The following is a 16,878-nucleotide window of genomic DNA, read 5'->3' on the forward strand; positions in this document are numbered from 1 at the left end:
ACCAAACATTTGTTGTGTATAAATTGTGCACGCTTATTGATTCCACAAGGAGTCGCTGAACGCCTACCATGCCCATGCACACGGCAGATACTCAATAAAAATAAAAAACCCAGAATGAACTCTCAGTAGCAGAGGCTTCTCTCCCCACAGGCACTTCATACGCAGCTTCTGTAACAGAGGCCGCTGGTGCCTGCCTCCCATCCCTGTGGTCCACTCTGATTTCAGCGACCTATCTCACCCTGACCGCATGCCACCACGGAAGGTTTCCTTCCCTGGCACGCCAGGCCTGTAGGAGCTGCCCAGGCTGCACACAAGCACAGCTTACGAGGATCAAGGGGTCGATGCGGCCACGGACAACCCTCAACCCACAGGGGAGAAAAGCCAGGAAACCAGTGCTCCAGCCTTTCGTCCTCCAGGAGCATAATTCTAGGAGGCAAATGTCAGCCTGCCTCTGGGGAGACCCCAATAGATTTGAGCACCTACGGCCTGAGCAGTGACTCTGATAACGCATCCTTCTCTCCCTGTTTCTCCCTCGCCTGTTCTCACTCTCCTCGGCCCCTGCTTCCTAGGATTGTGCCCCTGTCAACTACCTGCATCCAAATCCCTCCGAAGGTCTCCTTTCAGGAGCATTTCAAACTTGGCTATCATTCGAAAGCAGCCGCTTAAGTCTCCACGGGCACTCTAACTTTCTGGCTAATGAATTCCACACCGAAACCAGAGTGAGGGCTATTAAGAAACTTTCCAGCTCTGTTGTTCTGTAAGGCTATCTGCGGAACGCTGCAGTGAAAACATCATACAGTAAGTGCTGAGTGCATAGCTTGTAAATTAAATCCTGGTAAAAATCCAATTTCTTCACTATAAAAAGGAGGTAATGTACGTGGCTTCCCAGATTATTGGTTTTGTCACACCTTTGCCTCACATACTTTCAGAGTCTGATTGGGTGTTGGCACATATTTATCAGAATTTTAAATGCTATGTAAACTTCCTAAAAGGATCCCAGAGTGGTAAAGAAAGAAGAAGAAAAAAAAAGGTTCTGATTTAAACATACTCAGCTATCCATTAGCATGACAAAGTCTGCATTTTATTTAGACATTGCCATTAATAATGAAATGATGTATGATTTCCACTCCTGCCGCTCTTCCTTCCTTGCACAATCAATTATACATTTAAGAAAATACTTAGTGGGTAGAAGGCTTCTCTAATTAAGCATCACTTGAGGGAGCCTTTGAGATTCTTAAAACCAGAAAAGATCACTCAAACATACAAGATGGCGGGGGGCGGGGGGGTGGAAATCCACTCAAAATACTGCAGTCTTGATTAGAAAAACATAAACTTCCATGCATTCTGAACTGCTACAGAAGAAAAAGGCTCACACGTACATCTTTTAACCCTTTATATAAAGACTCCGAGGTGAACTAAATACTCTTCAAAGGATAAATTCTTCCTCTCTGTCTTCCAGCTAAGATGCTAGGACTCACTTGAAATGAGATCTTTTGGGTGGGATTCAGCCCCAGAATTGCTGTCCCTTAGACAAAACGGTCTTCTCGGTCAAAAATCACTGAGGATTTAAGATAGTTGGTTCTTGAGAATTCTGGAAATCTTCCAAAGTGAGAATCAAACAGAAACAGCTAGCATAAGATTTCCCAGGAGGCAAAACAAGGATGGTTTTTCTCACTAAAATTATTACATATCACATCCTGTTGTCAGGAGGGGTGCTTATCTTGGGATAATCTCCAGTATGCATTTGCATCCTGGTTGTCCTAGAAAACTAACTCTCCAACGGACCACAGCAGATTCACTCAATTTGGCAAGTCCTAACACTTTCTCTTTCTCTCCCTCTAGAGGCAGAAAATGAGGCACTAAATAAGGCTTTATTTCAAGGCACTAAGAAATAAAACGTGGGATAAGCCACTGCGGCAGCGGGAATGAAAGCAGACCTGGAACGAAGGCAAGGTGTCAGGAAGCTGCAGAGAGGAGAAAACAGGGCACTGCGCACGGCGGCAGAGGGGTGAGGCGCAAAAGGTGGTGGACAGAACAATGGCTCTCTCCCTCCTGTCTCCCGTCTCCTTCTGCACTCTCCTCCATACCTTCTCCCCTGTAATGCTTCTCTCCCTCTTCCTCCCCCTCCTCCCTCTCCATTGCTCTGTGTCCGTGTCTCTGAATCCCTGTTTCTTTCTCACTCTCATTCTCTCTCTCTCCTTCCTTTCATCCCCCTTGTCCCCCCAGCACCATGGTCCTCCTGCCCCTGGAACTGGTCCCCCTTCCTGCCCCAGTGACTCCTACTACAACAGGAGGGATCAATGAGCTTCCAGAATGGTCTCAGCACATGGTGCCATGTCCCCAGAGAGAGCAGATGTCCCAGGACTTCAGTGGCTTGGCCTTCAGCACCCATCCCTCCCCTCTTCCCCCCCCCCCCATGCTCCTTGGCCCCACGAGACTCAGTCACAGCTCTCAGACCTCGGGCCAACCGCACTGGGGCAAGAGTGACTTTCTCCCCACATGTCATAAGCAGATTTTTAAAAGACCCATGCATGAACTCACTTTTATTGATTGTCTCCTTTCCTCCTGACACTGTTCCTCCTACCAGCCTATCCCTTACTGGGCCAGGAGCCTTCCTTCCCCACCAGGGCTCAGAGGACAGTCAGAAACTCAGCCCAAGAAAGAAGTCTCTCCAGGGAGGCGGGGAGAGGGGACAAGGCCGAGCCCCTGTGCCCTTTTTAATTCCACAGTCTGGCAAAAAAAGAAAACCTCAGGTCTGACTTTAGAGCCTTTGACATATAATTGGTAGCCAATTTTCCTAAGTGGTGAGTCAATTTTCTGCTTGTGAAATGTAACTTTACCCTGGTGCACACCAGGCCCCAGGGTTTTCAATGTGGCTTAACAGCAATTATATGAATGTTAGGAAGGGGGGAAGTGTTAAAGTCCCTACATTTACATTTTTTCATGTTTTTACCTCTTAAAGGGATAGAAAACCATCTTCTCTCCATCAAACCTACAAAAACCCACCCAAAGACAGACACAGGATTTCATGAGAAAGAAAGGCATTTCAAAGCTGCACCAAAGAGAGTGCTTTTCTTTTTTTTTTAATTCTCTCAAGTATTCAGACAAGTAGGGAGATGTAATGGGAAGGCCCACACGAGCTAGGGGTCAGGGTATCCTTTGCCTCGTTCCCCTCCAGCTATTTTCTTTGCTCCTACCCTCCTCCTCCCCTTTGCCCCTCCAAATAAATACCCAGGGCGGGAGGCCGGGCACTAGGGCCCTCGGCACGCAGCTCCCCCTGCACCCCAGGCGGCCGACGGCTCCCATCCACATGTGCGACTCATGTTTCGGCTTTCACTGGCGACAAACTGGAGCCGGGGCCTTTCCGTTTCGGAGGAACTCGCTACGTATCGCTAACAACAACACAAACACCGGCGGCCCCTGTTCTGTGCTCCGCTGCCCATGGTGCGCTCGGCACCAGGCTGGATTTATAGCAAGGAGCCCCGACTGTAAGAGGTAATTCATGAGTCCCCACAATGCCACTACTGAGAGGCACTGCGAGGGGGGACGACACAGCCGCACTGCTGCCTCGCGGCTGGCCGCCCTCCGAGCCCAGCGCCACCAACACACGTGCAGTTTGTCCGCATTCATTTCCTTGTTGTTTTTTTCACTATTGGGTGGAGGGGAGTCACCTCCACCACCTCCCTTTTATCATAATTTGTTAAAAACCCAACAGACTGAAAATATATTCTTGCTCATTAATAATGGCAAAAGGGAAGTCATACTACCTCTATGTTTACACAAACCTACGTGGCACGCACATGTGTGCACACACACACACAGGCTCACAATACATTTACATGGGGGAAAAATTATTATCACTGTTATGAACTTTCCAGGAAGATGTAGTGTGTTTGCTTCAGAAGGATATAATCATTTTAATAAAACCAAATCTGATTTGGGGAGCATCTACTATGAATGAAGTTCGGGGGGAAATGGGAAAGAAAACGAAGTAACTGATGTTAAAAATCACTGAAGAGGGGAAAATGTGCAACGTCAAAATTCCATCAAAAAAGAAGACATCGTATGTCATATAGACATAGGTTTTTTGCTGGGCAGCCCCCAGAAAATCTCCTATCTCAAATCAAAGAGGAAAATATTGTACGTGAACACTATCCTTTGGGCTATCAGACTCAATTCCAGAAGATACAGGGGGCAAAACCCACAGTAAAAACACACACATGAAACTCCGCCCCAGATTCTGTATTAAACATAGGCTTGTCAGGTCTCATGAATGCCTCTCTGGTCTGTGGTTACAAGGTTTCCCGTTCAGCCTTCAGCAAATCAGTTTGGGGTTTCTCTAAATCTGAGCCACAGCCTGTCAAGATGAGCCTTGGCAACACCAGCCTTTTAAATCCCACGTCTTTCTTTCTCTCCCTAACTCTCAAATCGCCTTCAAGTTCCTGCCTAGGTCAGCCATTCCGAGCTGGAATTAAGAGATGGCCAATCCTTTACACCCTGAGAACTGGGAGCCGTGGCCCTTCAGAAGAGGCCCAGGGAAGTATAATTGTTTTAGTGAAGCTCACTGCCCCCTCAGTGGTCCATGAGACCCCGCTGAGCTTGGCTGCTTACCTTTGGCAGTAACCCAGGGCAGGTTCAGGAAACCATTCCGTGTTCCTGCCCTTACCCTTGTGTCAATGAAGCCTGGCACATCTTTTTTTGTGGTTGTAATTTAAATGAGACAACCAACTGCACAGCTGTCTCGGTCAAATTATGCAGGGCCATGTGGCCTTTCTTCTATCTTTAAAAAGTCCAGGGCACTTCTGACCATGTTTGAGGGAAGCCCAGGGGAGCAATGACCAACAAAAGGAATAGCGATTATGCCAGCAAAGGATGGAAATTTGCCTAAATGAATATGTTAAAGGCTGTGCTCAGAAAATGGAAATGTTAGTTTTTAAAGAGAGGCAGAATGGTGTCATGATTAAGACCCTGATCTTGGGGGTCTGAAACAGCAGGGCTGAGTGTTCCAGCTCCACCAGTCCATAGCTCTGGTGACCTTGGACAAGAGATTTAACTTCTCATAGCCCCAGTTTCCTCGTCTATAAAATGGGGGGAAATTAGAATACTCCCCACATAGAGTTATTATAAAGATTAACTGACAGCATACTTAGAAAATATGTAACATAATAAATGTTAGCTATTATTATCATCATCAACAGTAATTACAACAGTAACATAGAACACGTAAAAGCCAATACCAGTCACCATGTCACGGGTCATCTCTGCCCCAGGAAAAGACTAATTTTACTTTGCCTCTAGCCTCTTATTTTACATATTATAGAACTAGGCCTTGTCAGACTTCAAGTAAAACTGATGTGACTGGAGTTTTTATCATTCTAATTTTATTTTATTCTGTTTATACTGCACGCAGTGTTTCAACATACCTTTCTCTCTCCGTCTCTCTCTCTCTCTCTCACACACACACACACAAGTATGAATATAAGCATGTACATGGATGCATACTACACCAATACAAGCCAGCAGATATGCAGAGAGAAAATGAATGCTCATACCCCAGAATGAGAGGAACATAATTATTAACTTTATTTTGACAACTCTATTTGATGACACTCAATTAGGAATTGCATGGCAAAAATAAACTTTAAAATACTAAAAGCATGACCCATTGTATCTTTGTTCCTAAGGGCCCTTTAAAAGCTGAGGTTAAATTATAATCAGATGGCAAGAGGATAAGGACCTCACCTCAGGGCACTTCCTTGGGATAAATGGCCAGTTCTTGTCCATGTTGGAAGGAATTGTTGGCCCAAAGCACCATGGGGCCAGTGACCCCTTGCTGGTCATTAATCGTTACCGAATTCCCTGGAACCAAGGTCATTATCGCTAATATAAACTTAAATAAAAATTCCAGAGACATATGGATTTCTTTTAATAGTTGGCCTTATTTCTTTTGGTTTTTATAGGGCATTACTATAGAATTAATGTTCTATACATTAGCTCTGTAGTCGGTTTGTCTTAACACTTGATCCTGCTTAAAGTAAAGGTTTATTAGACATAAAATAAGAAATGAAGGAAAGCAAACGAAAAACAGGAAATCCTGGGAGGGACTATTCTGTACCTGGCGTTCTCAGAAAGTCATTATCCATAAGACTCACAAGTTTGTTTCCTTGGGGATGTATGAAATATCATTATGTTTACATGTAAAGATTTAAGAATTTCAATTTTAAAATATATATATATAGATAGATATAGATAAAGAATCTCGTTCCCTTCCTGGACACAGTTTTGTTTCTCAGTGTCTCATCTCCGCACATGACAAAAGAAAAAAATGTTTTTGAGATTTTTGTGAGATTCTAATTCACTTAAGGTTAAGGGATGCACACTGTATTCTCACACACAAGCACAGGGTACAAAGTGTATTATCTCATAGCTTCGTTCTAAAGATGCTCAGAGTTACTTGACCCTAAAGGGAACTATACACCCCCAGAAAGTACAGATACAAAGTAGAATATGCTGATACTTAACAACTATTTAATGAGCACCTTCTATGTAACAACTCAGTGTGTATCTTCATACATCAACACTGAGGCGGTTTCACCTGGAAGACAAGTCCGAACCAAAGGAATCTGGTTAGACAGCTCTGGATGCCACATAGGTAGCCTCTGCTGACAGCCCTTTGGGATTACTGTCTCACAGAGATGAATGTATTTGTCCATGTGCCTCACATTTTACAAGGCTTCAATTTGCTTTCTAGTGGGTCCCTTCTTCATCTTGTCCAAGTTATGCTACCAATAAATTTAAATACACCAACTCAATTAGCCTTGTAAGATACATCGCCTAATGACCTCATCCAATAGCCCCCGCCTTCAGGTAAGAGTCACTGCCTTATCTTCCTTCTTATTACCTAGCTGAAACCGGAGACCAAGTGATGAAGCAGGAGTGAAAGTTGGTTGAGAATATTGCTGGTTGTTCAATTGCGACTGTGAGGTTGCTGTTTACCGTACAGTACCTGCTACCCAAGCAAATGTTTAAGAATAGACTATTGTCCAATGTTAGATATCAGAGGTGGCCAGATTTATAGGAGTATAGAGGATTGAAATCATTGAAAGAGAGGGAACCTTCAAGGTCCTAAGTGTCCAATTCTCTCATTTTATAAGTGGGGAAACCGAAACCCAGAGAAGTTTAGAGACTTGCCGTGGCTCACGTATCTGAATAACGGTGGAGGCAGTATTAAAAACCAGGTCTCCTGTGTCCTAGTTCGGCATTCTACATCAGGTTGCTTCTCATTTCCATGATAAATGAAAAATCCACCGTCCGCATGAGTGATTTCACTTATCGGGCCTACAACAGAACCAAAGCATCCTCTCTCCTTCACGTAAGGATATTTATTCTCAAAGTTGGGTTCGTAGGAGGGAACAGTAACTTGAAGATTGAAAGTTAGCAAAGTAGTGCATTAACCTACACTGAATCTGTTGTATAATGAATTACTTCAGATCTTATGTTGGGAGTAAGGCAAGGGGCCAGAGGATGGCGAGAGAAAGAGGAATGAATCCATCGAATTGGTGGCGATTTGGAAAAAAGAAAGATTCTGACTGAATGCCATTCCCTTAACAGGTGAGTGCCTTGGAAGTACCTCGCGCTACCTGCAGGCAGTCCCCTCTCAGGGACATGGGCCACCGCTTCTTTCATACACTGGATGCTCCCTGAACAGGTAGTGAATAAATTAACATGCTGGCTTCTTTGTCTCTCCTCTTTGAGGTCAATGAAAGCAGGGGTGCCTGTCCTCATTGCCTCTGTGAACTGAAAACAATGGTTCTGAACAAGAACGTACCTTACTTATGAAACAATCTAGTATAGGTTTAGCAAAATTACCCTTTCTGAGTTCCGACATCAAAATATTTGGGGGCACAAGAAAATTCAGCTTGTTGAATGGTTTATAATAATTTGGGAAAAGGAAAAAGAAGAGAAAATACATACATTAGAAATTTCCTCCTTTTTTTAATGTAGGGCATTGGCCCCAAATAACCAGACAGTGGACGGAGGAGAGAATGACAGCGCTTGGCTCCGTTCGGTCGCATACTTGAACCAAGAAGGAGAGTCTGAAATTTTTTCATATCAGCCCAATCATAATTCAGAAGCTGAGATATTTGTTTCTTCCTCCTTCCCCCCACATCCCAGAAAAAGTACAAAATATTAAACGTCCTTCCTTCCCGCTTACCGGCCGAATGCCCCTCTGCCTTCTGGAATCACTCTCCGACAGTTCAGCTTGCGACTATGCCGGGGGCTCCTAAATTCTCCCAGCCCCGCACCTGTGACTTCTGCCACTCTGCAGCAGTTCACAGGTGTGACAAGCCTGCTCGGACTCTACTGGACACAAAGGCGATTTTAAGGAGGGGGACGGTCAATGTACTTTTCCCCCCTTTCACTATGATTTTGTCAGAATTATATTCTACAATGCCTCATTCCCTTTATTATTATTTCTGGAAAGGACAGTTTATTAAATTTGTTTAGGATTAAATACAAGATAATTGTTTTAAATTAGGACTTACTCTGAAACTTGCCAAGTTCAATATTTATATATGTCAGTGCCTTCCAGAGAAAGATAATAGTCAGAGACAACTGCTCGTGATGAAACGTCTAGAATAGAAAGAACTTTTATAAAATTCTGACTGGAGGATGACTATTGATGAAGTAGCTCTGATGAATACAAACAAAAATTATTTTTTTGTTGTTTGCACAGTGTTAGGACATCGCATGAACAAGCACAGTTACACATGATTGAAATATGTGAGCTTTTAAAAATAAATTTACACTTTACTGTGGGGTAGTCTGTAGCTTCCTCTTCCCCATGTTATAATCTCTTAAAAAAACAATTTAACATGTATGTGCAGTGTGTCATCCTGGGCCTTGTTGGAGCGATGGAGCTCACAGTTCCCTTGGGACAGAAAATCCAGGAAATACAACTTACACCTTTCCCGGAGGCTGACCTCGCACAGGTGACAGGAGAGCAGAGGAGGACCCAGATGGCCCAGAGCGGTAGCAGGAAAGCCACTAGAATCAGAGCCAGAGACTTGGCTTAAGGTCCTGGCTCTGAGGCTAATTAGATCTTTGGGCAACGTGACCAAGCTTCTCTGGACCTCAGCTTTCTCATCTGTAAAAGGAAGGGACCGTGCTGAAATTTCTGAGTGTCTATTCAGCTCAGATGAAAACCTGGTCTCTTCCTACAAGCACCTAGATTCCTCAGAAAACCTACCCTTGGGACATGGACAGGTTATTTCTTAGCTTCCTGGAGCTAAATTATTTATTCTCCATCTCCATGAAATGGGTACAAAAGCCCCTCTCTGTGTTGTCATGAGAACAAAAACAATGTAGGTCACGGAGCTTCCTAAATTGAAAAGAGCTGAACCCATATAAAATCTGTATTTTGTTCCCTCAAAGAGGTTGATGACTAATCAAATTAAAGTGCTAGCCTCCCCAAAATTCAGCCCATCTTTGTACAGATCAAGGGCTCTCAGCTAAAGAGACGAGACTAACAGCAGAATTCTAAGCGTCGGCCAGAGTTGAGTGGGAAAACCTTACCTATGTTCTTAAGAGCACCTCAAATATTCCTCATTGTTTATGAACCTGGCTGCTGAATCAAACCTCATTAGGACCCTTCTGGCGGAGCTCAGAGACTTGTCTAAACTACAAAAATCTCTAAATGGGGGGAAGAGTCAGTAAGTAAATGTTTCACTAATGAATAAAGATCCCACATTTCATTCCCGAAAGAAACCTCTCATTGTATTATATTAGGCCCATCGGTCGAGGCACAGAGCTAGTTTAATAAGCCATAAGGATGCGAAACCTTCACTGCGATGGGGGATACCTGCAAAGTCCCCTGCTGAAGGAGACCCTCGGGAGCATGCAGTCCACCCACGGCCCTGTCTTGAAACCAAACAGATGAAGCTATCTGCTAGAAAATCAAGATTCCCTTTCACTTTTCCACAATTGCAAAGTTGTTTGTGGGAGGCCCCGGGAATCATTTATAACTGAGAGAACAAGAGACGCTACCTTCAAACTCCAGTTTCAATAGGGCCCGAGCGCCTCCTGGAAACCCAGAGCTACAGCACCACTTGCTATGCCCAGAGAATATGAGCAACAGATAAAAGTAATCCAACCCAGAAGAAATAAGGGGCACTGTAGAGCGTGGCCCCATTTCTTTTTTTTTTTTTTTTTTTTTTTTTTTTTTTTTTTTTTTGTATTTTTCTGAAGCTGGAAACCGGGAGAGACAGTCAGATATACTCCCGCATGCGCCCCACCGGGATCCACCCGGCACGCCCACCAGGGGCGATGCTCTGCCCACCAGGGGGCGTCGCTCTGCCTCGACCAGAGCCACTCTAGCGCCTGGGGCAGAGGCCAAGGAGCCATCCCCAGCGCCCCAGCCATCTTTGCTCCAATGGAGCCTTGGCTGAGGGAGGGGAAGAGAGAGACAGAGAGGAAAGAGGGGGGGTGGAGAAGCAAATGGGCGCTTCTCCTATGTGCCCTGGCCGGAAATCGAACCCGGGTCCCCCGCACGCCAGGCCGATGCTCTACCGCTGAGCCAACCGGCCAAGGCCGGCCCATTTCTTAGTAACATACTGCCACAGCTTTTCCGTCTCTGTAATGTCTGTGTCCCTTAGAATTTCGATCCGTAATTCATACCCTTGTTTTAAATTCCCATCCTATGAAGAACAGCTGCCCATTTGTGTCAACAACTCTAGAACCAATCAGTTCTAGGGAAAGAACTGAAGTCGAGTTCTTTCTCCAACAATCAGGGGGCTGAATACCTGACTTGCATGAGTTGCTAGTTCTCAGGACCTCCCAATCGCCAGTGGTGGACATGCCAGGGACATGGCTGCTCCTACCTAGGTGGCCACCATTTCAGTCAGGCCCCCTTAAACAACCTTACTCCTAATTTCTACAGTATCTAAGTGACGACTGAAACCCAATGGGTGCTCAAAGATACAAATGAAAGCCTGCTCAAACCACCACATCTGGGAAACAAATTCCCAGGCAGTCTCCACAGAGAAGCAGAGAGAAAGAATAAGACTGAGAAGAGAAGCAGACACCTCATGTAAAACAGTCTCCTGAAATTCATCACACCAAATTCCCATGGCATCGCAAGGAATCAAACCTGAGTCTACCCTGGTTCTTTTGGGTTATGTCATTATTAAATGTTTCAGAAACATTTTTCAGCCCGTCTATCAGTAATTTCATGAAATAAAATGCTAACAATCTAAAAATAATGTTGAGAACCCCATGATTCAAAAGAAAATACTAGTAGGAAGCTAAACAGCACTCTAAAATAAAGAAAATGACTACTGTTCTGAGAATTATCAGGAAGAGCCCTGAAACACGAACACTGCCGCCCATATATAAGAAATTATTCAAGTATGCATTTGAGCAATTCTGCATTTTAATTTAACCCTTTGAAACATTAATCAAACCGTGGCTAATTATAGGAATTAAGGAATTAAACGATGGAATCTTCTAAAAGATATTATTTAAAAGGCAGTTTATACAATTACTTGTATAGATGTTTGCTTTAAAGAGGAAAACAGTTCTACTATAATGAAAAGGGTCTTAGAAAATTAAATTAACAAGGGGGGACCAGGCTGATATGAAACTAAATTAGCATCAAATGCAAATTACAGGGTACTTAATGGTAGAAACAGGTGCAGAGAAGAACCCTAAATGAGATAAATGAATAAAACATCCCTCTCCACAAATGTGGAAGCTGACACAAAGTCAATGATATGAATAATTCAGCAGCCTCCACACTGCTGTTGAGGTCAGTCTGCCTTGACCTTTGAAACAGGAAGTAAAATTCAGTTCAAATTTGAGTGACTGGAAATATAACAGTTATTTGTTTTTTATATTAAAAAAAACCACAATTTTTTTTAAATACAGATACAGGAAATATGCAATAGAATGACAATTTGAACTGAAGAGACATTACATAATCAAAGTAGTTGGTAAAATTTTTTTTAATTATTAAATAAAAATTTACTCAAACCATATTTCAACAAGAAAATCCTTAAAATAAAGACAAGTATATATACCATACAGTGCTCAGCTTATTGATCAAACTTCCTGTGAGAAAAAATTTCTAAATTTTTACCCTTTCCTCAAATTATTTTATTTTGTTGATGTCAATGTAAAAAGAAGCATGTTACAATTTAAAAAAAATAACCATACATTTGTATTAATAAGGCAAAGTAATCTCTCACCTTTGTAAGACAAAATTTGGTTAAATTAGATTTTTTAAAAATCTTTATGAAGCTTTTTTCTAATCCTTCAAACCCTGATTTAATAAATGTTGTAGCCCCCAAATTAGTTGATCTTATAAAAATGCAACCCAGGTTCTAAAAGCACACCATTCCCAAAACTAAATGTCTACCGTGGTTTTATGTGTCTTTTATGATTTTTTTTCCCCTTCTTTGCATGCTTCAGAAATATTTTATACAGTCAACCAGGGAAAGTGCCTCCCTCACTTCAAATTGAATTTGGTGCTGCTCAAGATTAACATGGTGTGGCAACAAACCGATTTCTATGAGCTAGGAAGACAGCAAAACACGCATGGTGTATCACCCGCATCCTTAGTTTACAGAATGGCATAAAAAGATGTTTCATAATAGTAGTTATCTCTGTCCTCCAATTGGTTCCACTAAGGGGACCCAACACTTGGCTATCTACTTTTCATCTATCTACTGTGCTTGTCAGATAAAAGATTATGTTGAAAGATGAGCTTAATTTTATTTTGTGGATTTGGAGAGGGTTAAAGCTACACACACACACACACACACACACACACACCAGCCATCCAGGAGAGAGCAGTGGCAAAGTAGGTCTACGATATAATTACCACAGGGACAAGTTTGAGAAATGTTCCTTATAAACCCAAGTGTTTGGCAGAGGCAAAATTGAAGAGGCAAGGTATGCGTTTTCAGGTTGTTGTTTTTTTTTAATTATTATTATCATCGTATCAGCTAAATCACTCCTCACTCAACATTTAATAAAGGGTGATAGACCAAACACTGCTGATTTGGGGCTTGGCGTAATGACTGACCTGAGCGAAGGTTTGTGTACAGAGTGGCTCCCCATTAAATAGGGCTCTGTGGAGCCAGCTGGTTCTCATTTTGAAACAACCGGTTTCTCTATCCTCAAGTGCTAAAGAAAATAATCCCCGCGATCTATGACTACACACTTTCACAGAGGCAGCAATGAGAGTTTGATTGTGGAGATAATTAAAGTCATTCCTGGAACTTCCAAGAAAGAAAAAAAAAAAAAAAAAAAAAAGGAAGGGGGGAAGAGGTGGGGTCGAAAAAAAGAATCGTCAATGATCGAGTTTAAAATTAAACTATGACAAATCATTCTGAGTGCAGAAGAGGGAGGAGGAGCCCCCACCCTTCACGGAATTCAGCCGAACCAGCTCTGGTTTCTTCCCCACGGGGGGAGTGAGGGGGCCACTCCAGGGGGAGGCCAGAGATGCCATCAGTCAGGGCCACGGCACCCTCGTGTCTGGCTTGGACTCCCATGTCCAGTTCAGAGGTTGAGGAATAGAAACACAGGCTGAGAAAGTCCTTGTCACTGATGACGCATCACAATGAGGTTGTTTTTGGGGGGTTTTTTTAAGTTTCAATCTGGAATAAAATTGCCAAGGAGGAATGTATATGGATTCTTTAACAGATAGGCATTCCGGCAGATCTGAAACACTGAGGCTTTTATAATATTAAGAAAAAAGCAAAGATGATGTGAAACCTTCCAAGGCACGGGTTTTTTGCCTTTGTTTTAAATGCTATCCTGTGTTCAAATAGCCTGAATGACATTTGGCTAAACCTGGGTGCCCTGCACCCCTGCAGCTTTCATGGACTTTGAGGGGGGGAAAATGAAAATATGAGTCATGTGCCTTACTGCACTATCTACCTTTAACGGGAAGAAGAGATGGGCTCCATGAGGATGATCTGGGACCTCTCAACCTGATTAGTTCAGCACATTGCCCCCGTGGATGACACCATATCTGTAAAACGAGGGAGAAGTTCCTTCCTTGAGCAGAGGCAGGAAGCCCCTTAAGCCACAGAGGCAGCCTATCACACGCCAGCGGCCTCTGCTCCTCCGCCCCTTTCCCAGCTGGAAGGTCAGAGAGACCAGCAGACTCGGAGCCTGATTGGATTTCGTGTCCTGAGGACAGGAGGCAAGCTCCCGTCTGCCCAGGTGGCCTTGGAGAAGGCTGGGAAAAGGGATGCCCTGTGGGCAACTTCAAGCCCCTTTTTTTCAGAGTCAACCAGGCACATGATGGGATTGGGGTGTGGGGTGGGGGGGTGGAGGGGAAGGAACAGAGAGAGAGAGAGAGAGAGAGAGAGAATATTCATTAACCCTTCAATCACCAGAGTAGCATGCCAATATTATACCTCCCTGAAAGAAAATAAATGAATTTTTAGGTCTTCTAACATTATATAAAACAAAGGCACCACGGAAACATGTTACCCTCAAGCTGACTTCCCATTTGATGTAAGAAGGGAAGAGCACCGAGTTGCCATGCAAAAACATAAAGCTTTCACCAAACTCTCGGAAATCTGCTTGTTTGCAAAGGTGGCTACATACGTGTATGTGTGTCTATTTTTTTAATTCACGTCATCCTGAGTAATAGACATACTAGTTACCAGAATATATTCTCGAAAATGTGCTTTGTGAGAATGTCAACAGCAGGGTTTTTCCCTTACTTGTCTGTTCTGTGATTTACTTGATCAATTAAACAGTTAGGCAACGAGGGGATTTGCATGGTAATCGTGTGAAGATGAACATTTTTAAGCATAATAAATTTAACATTTTGTCTTCCATTTTGCTGTTCCTCCTCATTCTTTAATGACAGTGCCGTCTCACTTTATTGTGGAGTTATAACAAGCCTGTCTTTACGCAGAGAGATGAGACCACCAGATTCAATAAACTGCATCTCTGGCTTCTTTCATTCTTTCCTCCATTTCACAGAAACACACGCTAAGCACCTCTTGCACAGGAGCGAGGCCCCGGGCTGCCTGCTGGGGATTCAACAGCGAGTGGCCACACATACGGCTGCTCTCTGGGGCTCACAGTCTACCCCCTGAAGAGTTTATCTGCCTTGGTAATACCAGAGGGAACTAAAACTGGCATTTCATAGCTGGGGAGAGTCTTAGAGCTCTCTCCATTCCAGCTCTCCTTTAAAAAATAATATTGTCACCTTCTACTGAATATGATTTATGTGCTAGGCATTGTGCTAAGTGCCCTCCACACATTATCTCGCCACAACCCTATAAAGGAGGAACTTCGTCTCTTATCCCGGTGTTACAGATGAAGAAACTGGGGCTTAAGGAAGTTAAATGATCTGCCCTCAGCCCCACAGTTAACACTGGAAGAGCTAGGATTTGACCCGAGGTGGTCTGACTCCACAGCCTGTGGTCTTAACCAGTGTGTAAACTCTGCCTTGAAGGAGCGCAAGAAAGCCATGAGTTTGTCCAAGTTCAATACCACTGAGTAAGAGCGAACAGCCCAGGGATATTTTTCCTCTGTATTATGATCCCTACTTAAAATAGCATTCCTCTATTTTGTTTTAATTAATACGTTCTTTGTTTAGCCTTACTATTCTGACTTATTTTTTTCCCCGACTCTGAGGCACTGAAAGCTCCCTGAGGTCAGAAACCACGTGTCTTATTTACTGTTACATCACCAACCCTGGAAACAGTGCATGGCGTATAGTAGGAGACCAATAAATATGAAAAGGAAAAAAAAAATGAGTGACTCCTCATCCAAGAGACTTAACTACCATGATAAACTTTGGTGAGTTAGTTTCACTTGTAAGGAAGTTCCATGGTGGCACTGGCCACATGGCTCAGTGAATAAAGCATCATCCTGGAGGACCAAGGTCACAGGTTCAATCCCTGGTCAGGGTACGTAGAAGAAGCAATCAATGAGTACACAACTAAATGAAACTAAGTGGAACAATGACATGATGTCCCTCTCTCTCTCTCTCTTTCTCTCTCAATCACTCAATGGACAAATTTTTTTTTTTTAAAAAAGTCCCATGGTAATGATCACATTAATAACAATAATTCACATGGAATATATTATATTCAAATTGCAAGACTACCTAATGTGCCAAGCCCAGCAATAGGTATTTTAACCTTTGCAACTCTTTAAAATAGAAATGGTTTTTGCCATTTTAAAGATGGGAAAGAAAACTGAGTCTCCTGAGGCCCAGGTACTAGTAAGTAGCAGTGGTAGGATTTGATCCCTCAGCCAATGGACTCCAAAAAAATCTATGCCTTTTCTAGAACATTCTGCCTTCTCCCAGACATCTCATTGGAAAAAGCGGGAGAGTGCCTGCTTTCCCCACATGAAAACACCATGGTTGACTCACCAAATGAAATGAGGACATGAGAACTCAAACACTGCTCTAGCAATGGGTATGACAACTTCTAAGTCGTACATGGAAAGGATGAACTATGGATACCAAGAAAAATAAATGAAACTGTATGCAATGCTGAAAACAGTAAACTGTTTTTTTTTACTGAGCAACTGAGGAAGGAAAAAAAAAATCAGGCTGGGAACTAGGAAGTGAAGTCACTTTGCAAGTATCATTCAGATGTAAGTTACTATGGATTCACAAAGGGTAGAGATTTTGTGTTTGTTTTAAGGTGGTCATAGGCCAGGATTCTGATGCCGGTCAGAGAACTTCTGCATGGTCAGAACTTGTGCACCTGTAGCCACAGAAAGGAGGAGTCAATATTTTAAAAGATATTCTGAGGTTAGAACCTGGCTTTAAGAGAATACCAAGATCATGCAGAAAACCATGAATTTTCTACACTGCAATAGCTCCAGAGATAAGCA

At 43.2% G+C, this 16,878-nt stretch overlaps 1 protein-coding gene across 8 annotated transcripts in view; it reads right to left on the reverse strand.

Annotated features, from left to right (window-relative positions):
• EBF1 (EBF transcription factor 1) overlaps positions 1-16,878 on the reverse strand; it is a 394,807-nt gene that overhangs the window by 345,697 nt on the left and 32,232 nt on the right. The window lies entirely within an intron of this gene.

This window comes from Saccopteryx leptura, chromosome 6 (genome assembly GCF_036850995.1).
Source record: "Saccopteryx leptura isolate mSacLep1 chromosome 6, mSacLep1_pri_phased_curated, whole genome shotgun sequence".
Classification (NCBI taxonomy): Eukaryota; Metazoa; Chordata; class Mammalia; order Chiroptera; family Emballonuridae; genus Saccopteryx; species Saccopteryx leptura.